Here is a 7,938-nt window from a genome sequence, read left to right as displayed (position 1 = left end):
CTCACTCTGCTAATACTGCTCTCGTTGAGTTATGTTAGATTCTACCAGGATTCTACAAAGTTATGTTTCCAACCAAAAACACTAAATGTAGTGTTGTTCCAGAATTTATATTGTACAACCTACTTGTTGTCGCTCTCTTTCTCTACATGACATGGCCTCCAGCGACGGTCAATATCTCCTGTGGTTACCAGCCTTTATGTCAGTAAAGTGATTTCAGTTTGATCAAGTGAAAGAATTTGTCTCTTACAGATGTTTAAGATGCCATTTTGTTGTCTGTTTCGTTGTTATACTTGTCCAGATACAGTTACGTGATGCCTGTACTAGTGGAGCGCATGCGGTGTGCAGCTATATCGAAAATGAGCTTGACCTGTGTTCAATAGTCCCTGACAATAACTCTACCCTTGACATTTGGCTATGAATGTAGAAAATAGATTGTAGCCTAAGCACAGTATTTGCTATCAGAAATATTAGTAGGAAAGCTCATTGGTGTCGGTAGAAGATACATTGCCTTTTACTAAAAACAAACTTTAGAAAGAAAAACACTTTACGATTATCAACAGTCTCAGTCCGAGCACGGTCGGTGGTCGATACCAACTTCATCGGAATATCTCAACAATCTTGGGCCATATACTCGTACAGAAGTGTTGTATTCAGATTCTCTCTAAGACAGTGTACCGCTGTAGGTACTGTATTGAATAAATCTCTAGCCACCACTAGGAGCCTAAGCTATCTAACCCCCTTTTTTTGTCAGAAGCGCAGTTTTATACTTCGCACAGGTCAAAGGTGATGGGCAAGGACACGGTCAGACGGAAGTATAGATCATCGACGGCAATTAGTTATTGGATAACGGGAAAGCAACTGGAGTGTCTACCGGAAGTTAAGCACAATAGCTCTGCATAAATGTATCGATTAGGCTAAACGTCAGTATACATGCATTTCAGTCGTTTACCCTCTGAGTTCTGAGAAAAGTCAATCGTGATGTCGTTCATGGAGCAACAAAGAAGGAAGCTGTAAAGGAATGATTTTCATCTTCTTTTTAAGTCACGTTTCACGTGCACTTTCACTTACAATAGATGTTGTGAAACTTTTCAGCATGGAGCAACCAATATCACTCTGCCAATTTTACAACATGAGTACCATCAAGGACGTTACATCAGCTGATGTAACGTCCTTGGTACCATTTAAGAAGCTTTAAGAGTAATGCAAAACCATAATTACCTTTGACAAAAAGGTTATATTTTATGTGCCGTCTGTTTTTGTCTTTCCACGTGGACATCGTAACACGTCATCTGTATCTTTGTAACAGTTATATTTCATCTGGCCCTTACTTCTTCCCTCGTAACCTCGAAGAATATGTATATTGATATAAATAAATCTGTATATTCATTCCTGGACAGGGAATTTACTGAGAACCATTAGGACAACCTTTCGAGATGGTTTGAATGGTGGCCTCATAGTCCCAACATCATTGCTGCATCCGTGTCATCGGCATACTTTGAAATTTCAGAACTTTGAATACAGCCAAGCATTCTATTCACATATAGATACATGTAATGAACATAAGTGGTCCTAAAATTGAGCCTTGGGGTACACTTTACTTCACGGCCGTGTCACTTTGTCCCAGTATAAATCATACCGCTTCCACATTTTAGAAGGCAGGTGCCATGTTGGCTTCTGGCTGTTACATACTAGTCTTAGAAATTAGTCAAGTATGAAGGAAAGCAGTAACAGGAAGTAAAGAAGTTCATTCTAGTATGATTGAAAACAACTTCCGATAACCCTTGTCTTTCACGCTTTATGCGACTGTACATTTATAATTACTTCCTGTGCCATATGGTCTCTCTGTGAATAACGACCCGGATGTTGGATCAAAGACAAGACTTCAAGTTGGTTTCACTCTTATTGACTCCTTCCTGCATTGTCAGATTTGCTAATTGCTATTTGGAAGGACAGTGTGAAGGGCATTGGTAACCACGAGAGGAAGTCCGTAATGCCTAATGAGGCGTGATAACCTAACCGGGCTCGCTTTCCTTTATCAGACAGTGGTACTTGGTTTAATCACGACATTCGACTACACAACTGGTGCAAGGTAAGTCCTTTAGATCATTTTCCCATCAAAAACATTCCCGGTATTTTTTATCCCCCTCTCATAGTAACAGACATATGTTCCCCTGGTACCCGATCAGACTGTTTGTTGTTTGTATAGAAACTAGGGCTGTGGCCTGTCCTTGCTGTTTGCCAACGGACGGAAACAGCCTCCTTCAATATTTGATTTCGGCAGTTCAACGTAGCATCTAGTACAGTACTAACTGGCGAAAGAGTTCATTGAGCGTTCTTATATTCGGTTTTACTGAAGACAACACACAGGACCCTGACCAAGGTACGTTGAAGGTTGTCTACCTGAACAGTCGTAAAGACGATTCTATTTTCATGCGATCAGCTCAGGCCGGTTGATCATTAATCGTCATGTATATGAGCAGTATCAGACCCGGCAAGGTTAATCGAGCATTAATTGTATCTGGGCCTTACTACTGAGAAAAACATTTCTCAAAATCTAGCCGTGATGATGTTGGGTAAGCTACAGCCGAACATTCAAAATTACGTCCCAATAGGTTCTCTACAGTCTAAAATAGATCCAACGGTTCCTTTGGTTGGCAGAGACTGAGATAAAATCTTAGCGTATTCCAAAAGAAATATGGCAAAGCACCAATGTTTGTTTTTTGATATGTATGAAGAAAGCATCCCTTTCTCTATTAAATCAGATCTGGTTTCCAGAAAAAATCTTGAGAGGAATTTGTCATGGGTGAGGCTGCCTGACCCCCGGTATGTTTGTAAGTAAACATCACCTTTTGGCACTTGCGTCACAGACTGGTTAACGCGGTATACACATCATCCCGGATACAGGACAGATCTTCAAGTTCACAGTCAATCTCTGTACGTATGCGATTTGTCATCTGATAGGACCCAGTCAATCCAGCGTATATATAGATTAATGAATGAAACACAAAAATCATAAAATACATGATAGACAAAACTGTTGCACCAAGTTAACCGAGTAGAGTCAACTTCTTTTCTCTGTACAAGTGTAGATGTGGGAACAGATAATGTTTCTTATAACGTTACAAGTTTTGTCTACATGTTATGCGCATAAAGAAGTTATCCCTTGTAATTAGATATTAATTTTCCTTCACGATACGGTTCATGATTTAATTGTCTTATGTGATCCTTAACAGTATTCGGTGTCTTAACTGTCCACAGTTAGGTAAGGTATCCATGTACGGCTCATACTACATAATCAACATAAGTGTGGGCACTTCATTGTCCCCTTCAATTTGACTCAAGGTACACAAAATTAACCTGGAACAGTTTAATGATGACCCTCGCAAACAAAATATTTCAAAATTTTAAGAGCAAATTCTAAAGAAACATTCTAAATGCAAATGACATAGCGTGACGATATTGCCGAATGATAGTGTACATACGACCTGAAAAATGCATTCATATCTAATTCAATAAGTTTCACAAACTTCAACAGTGCTACTATTTAGTGTTAATTAACACAACAAATTATGATTTTGAGGTAAAAGTTGTGTATACGTATATCAAACCTCATTGCAGTGTCTCGCTTTGATTGAATATTAATAAATGGGCGATTTTTATAGCCTTCGGCTACATAGGTGCATCTTCCTACAAGTTTGCGCGGAAAAGTGGCATCGCGTTTTTAATATCCTGTTAGCTGATTAGGGGGAAATAACCTTTTGTAACCGCAAGTCCGGGACAAAACGAAAAGATTATGATTTTTTCTCTTAACGTCTGCTTGGCTATCAGCATGTTATCTATACGTACTGACAAGCATGGTGTTGACCGTCAGGCTGTATATTGCCTTGTAATGAACTGTTCTTGACTGTCCATCACAATTATCTGTTTAACCAATGAGTGAATAGCACTCAGTGGTTCGACCAATGAAAGAATGGCTTACATATCCGTCAAACATTTGCATGTTTTTATATTCCATTTCTACCTGCTGACGGAGGCAGGGGGTCATGACATCGGTCTAAATGCAACCACGTTATCTTGGTCGTCAGTAATTTTTTCTTCCAAATCATGATCTATTTAAAATAAGTGGAAATTACACATGAATATTCAGATTCAGACGACATCTTTCTTAAAGTGCTCCGCCAATCCACGTGTTCGCTGGAATTCCGCCGATCGAATTGTATGTAAATATTAGATGCATATCATATCATATCATATCATATCATATCATATCATATCATATCATATCATATCATTTCATATCATATCATTTCATATCATGCATTCATATCATTTCATATCATTTCATATCATGCATTCATATCACACATGTGATAATATATCATACCATATCGTATCATATCATATCATATCATATCGTATCATATCATATCATATCATATCATATCATATCATATCGTATCGTATCATATCATATCATATCATATCATATCATATCATATCATATCATATCATGATATCAAATTTGAAACATACAGTTCCCCACTTACCTCGATGTTTCTTTGTGACGTTAATTTACTATGTTTCACACAGTATACACAGTTTACACAGTGCTAAAACAGAGACATACATAATATGTAGTTTGTCGAACAGACCGTTGATACATGTCAGCCTTACATGAGCACCCTTTGTTTACCACTGAAGGAATAACAAGGTACTTCCGGGAAAATCAAAGCGGCATATCTGTTATTATTCTCCAAGCAGAGGTTTTGTAGGTAGTAGCAAATGCAATTTTTTTTTCAATTGAGGGAGGCAGCTGCAGTATCGTGGCTACTACAGTCTCCATCAATCATAACTTCTGCTAGGAGAAAAGCTGATTGTTTGTTGTCCGATCGCGAAGAAAGCGAAGACAACTGTAAGCTGGGTCGTTGTTTTACATTTCTGGATGTTAAGAGTTCTAGCCTCCGATCTTTGTTCATAGAACCGCTAACACCCACTTTAATGTAAGGATGTACTTACTAGTTTCCAAGGTACATAGGCCAGAATATTTTAGAGGCTGCCATTTACATGACGGTGAGAACGTAATCACACGAAATATTGGTATTTAAATGCATTTTAAGTTCGTGGGGATCTCGCGATAGGGGGAAAATGGAGTGATCGCGATGGTTTTCAGTTCGCGATCTTGCTATAGTCACATACTGTATATAGTAATTAGGGACAGCCAGTCGGAACAAAAAAAAAGTCGCGGCGGTTTTGAGTTCCCGGAGAAACGGTCACTGCGATCATAAAACAACCGCGAACATTTCTGCATTTACAGTAATTGTTTACATGCCAATAAGTACAAAAAGAACATCTCCATTTTTCTTTTCCGAGATGACAATAGCTTTAACCACCTCTATTGTCTCATCACAGGCACAGTCACGTGATTTTGAATATAGAGATAATGTAGCTTTTATATCCAAACACGGACTGTTTCTGAAAGGTATAGCAAAATAAAAGGCACTCACTTGCACTCCATTTTTAATTGACTATTCAAAACTTAGTCGGGTTCTCACATGACTTCGCGTTATGTTGCGTTTTGTAGTAGCCTAAAACATTTCTAAAGTGTTTGACTGACTAAATGAAAAATCGTACTTTGAGAAAGAAAAAAAACCCGCATTTTAAGTCCATAATGAGGATGTTATATTGACAAACAGGACGTAACATTTTGACAGTTTGCTGTACGTATGTGGGTAGGTAGTGTACTGGGTCACCTTTGACCTCGTTTCGATCTGTAGTTCGAATATTTGTCTGCATTTTGAGATGGCGTGACTACAAAACAGAAGATTATGATATCTATAGGGTTTTAGAAATTATTTAGCAGCTTTCTGTTCTATTTTCTAAGCCTCGCATAATTTCCACATACTGACCGGGGCAGGGCATCACATTGTAATAACCCACCGCATGAATTACATTTTTGGTGATAACAGTTTGCGGCTATTATTGAATAAACCAACGATTAGACACAGGTCGATATCTCTCCGGTAATAATAAAGGGGAATCTGAGAGGATTGATCGAGCGTCCTACTGTAGTGCATAATCTTTGGTTTGTCCCCTACTAATGTATTCATACATCTCCCAAGAGATGGCCCGGTTAGGCGACAGCGCCCTCATCTGTTAAGTCTGGGGTGTCATTTTTAAGCCTTGCTGAGTTGAACCATCCTCAAAGGAACAGCTTTCACTGGCGCTTGACAATGTCCTTTCCCTTTGTTCCATTGTGTACGTTGTCCTTGTTGAAAAAGGTAATTCGCTTTGTTTTTCCCCGCTGTAGCCGGCACGAAAAACAAGCGTTCCGTTCGCCATACGTGTTGACATTGTGCAGGTCGGGAGCAAACACACCAAATAGGGGAGTTGTTAATGGCGGTTATGCACACCACCTGTTCTCACCATCCCAGGCTCCCACACCTACACAACGGCTGATTTCTTTTTTATTCACCCGGACCTCGCCCACCCACTTCCCGACGTCCATCACGCTCATGTCTTCGCTCCCTACCTTGGCGACTCCGAGATATTCTTAACACGAAATCGGGCGGAATATCTGGCCGGCTACCACCATTGGACGGTCATGGCACCTCTGTAAGTACGTCTATGATCTATTTCTGCCTTCCATCTTATTTTTTCTCTCATTTGCACCGTTGGGAACGAAGGCTAGTAGATTTTTCGTCAGGATTTTTTGTGAATTAACGATTGTGTATGGCTATCGGGTATAGACGAGACGAGAAAGGCCGGTGTCCGCCATTACGTGCCTAATTTTGCCTATAGACGCTACATTTGACCCGAAATCGCGGGTGCCCTTCAGCCCTATGTTTCCTGTAATGCCGTTCTCGACAAAACCCTACCAGCATCAATAGACCCCTGATGGCCTCTGTTTCACTTTCTGCCATCCGGCATATTTTTAGCGGTTGCATGTTTGTATATATATAGGCGTCACCTCACAAAAATTGGTAAAATCTAGCCCTTGATAAAAAAAACACTCTCTAGCTTCATTTGAATCTTTTTTACCGCCGCCTTCAACGGGTGAAAAGTGATCCGTGGATTGTAATGAAGTGATGTATATGCTCAGGGTTAAGCACGATATTGAACTGGAAGTGGCAGGAAATATTTCTGCGTGATATTTATTGCAATTATGATTAAATATTAATTTGAAAGTTAATATTCCTGCATTTTTAGACATTTGCTGAGGATACACCTGCACTGGAGAATTCATAGACTCTCGCGCCTGCGCACTAGCAAAGCGACATCGGCCCAGAATTCTGTAATATAACATTCTCTGTTGAGTGGGCGCTAAAGATAGTGCTGCTAGGCTGACACAGGCTGCCTATATGTAATAAGGGAAATGAACCATAAATGTCATTCTAGCGACTGAATGGATCTAGTCGGCCGGGAGACCAATCTTGGCAACCCAGACCGTGCAAGATCTCCGAGTTAGCGAGAAGCAGGTAGAAGATTCTAAACATGGCTACCTGTATTTTAGTTCAGTAGGATATTGTTGCTAATCATGTGTTGGGTGTGTTGGGCGTGATTTAGCCTGAAGGGTACGGACTATGGACGCAGTGAATACACCATGGCTATGATACAATACGTAATTCTTATTTATCCCTTGTGTTGCCACTACTATATGAATCATATCTTTGTCTCTGGGAGTATAATCAGTTTACTGATGTCATATTTACTACGGATAGACAATCTTGTATGTGTTTTACTATGGTGTGCATCGTTCATAGGATATTTGCACATTCAAATCCCCAAATGCACGCTCGGAAGGAAAAGACACGATTCCTATGCGACTACCTGTATTTGGAGGGGAGGGGGGGGGGGGGTGCAAGGAAAGGCATGGCTTCAACATATCATTATCACCTTATCTCAGATCGATACTTTTTTCTTTCATGTTATGCTTTTTAT

General features: G+C 39.9%; 1 protein-coding gene across 5 annotated transcripts in view; it reads left to right on the top strand.

Moving 5' to 3' along the window:
- The window catches only part of LOC118409633 (regulator of G-protein signaling 20-like), a 41,502-nt gene that overhangs the window by 13,089 nt on the left and 20,475 nt on the right, over nucleotides 1-7,938 (top strand). The window contains exon 1 of one of the 5 annotated variants that reach the window (XM_035810789.1): nucleotides 2,294-2,380. The exons of 1 other annotated variant lie outside the window; for it this stretch is intronic. The gene's annotated coding sequence lies outside the window, so the exon portion shown is untranslated. Of the gene's footprint in view, nucleotides 1-2,293; nucleotides 2,381-6,547; nucleotides 6,617-7,320; nucleotides 7,476-7,938 lie in introns of those variants that run through there. 3 more of the 5 variants (XM_035810788.1, XM_035810792.1, XM_035810791.1) reach the window with 3 other exon arrangements.

The sequence above is a fragment of the Branchiostoma floridae genome, chromosome 2, assembly GCF_000003815.2.
Source record: "Branchiostoma floridae strain S238N-H82 chromosome 2, Bfl_VNyyK, whole genome shotgun sequence".
In the NCBI taxonomy this organism is placed as follows: domain Eukaryota; kingdom Metazoa; phylum Chordata; class Leptocardii; order Amphioxiformes; family Branchiostomatidae; genus Branchiostoma; species Branchiostoma floridae.
The sequence above is the reverse complement of the archived record's forward strand: the minus strand, read 5'-3'. Positions and strand labels throughout refer to the sequence as shown.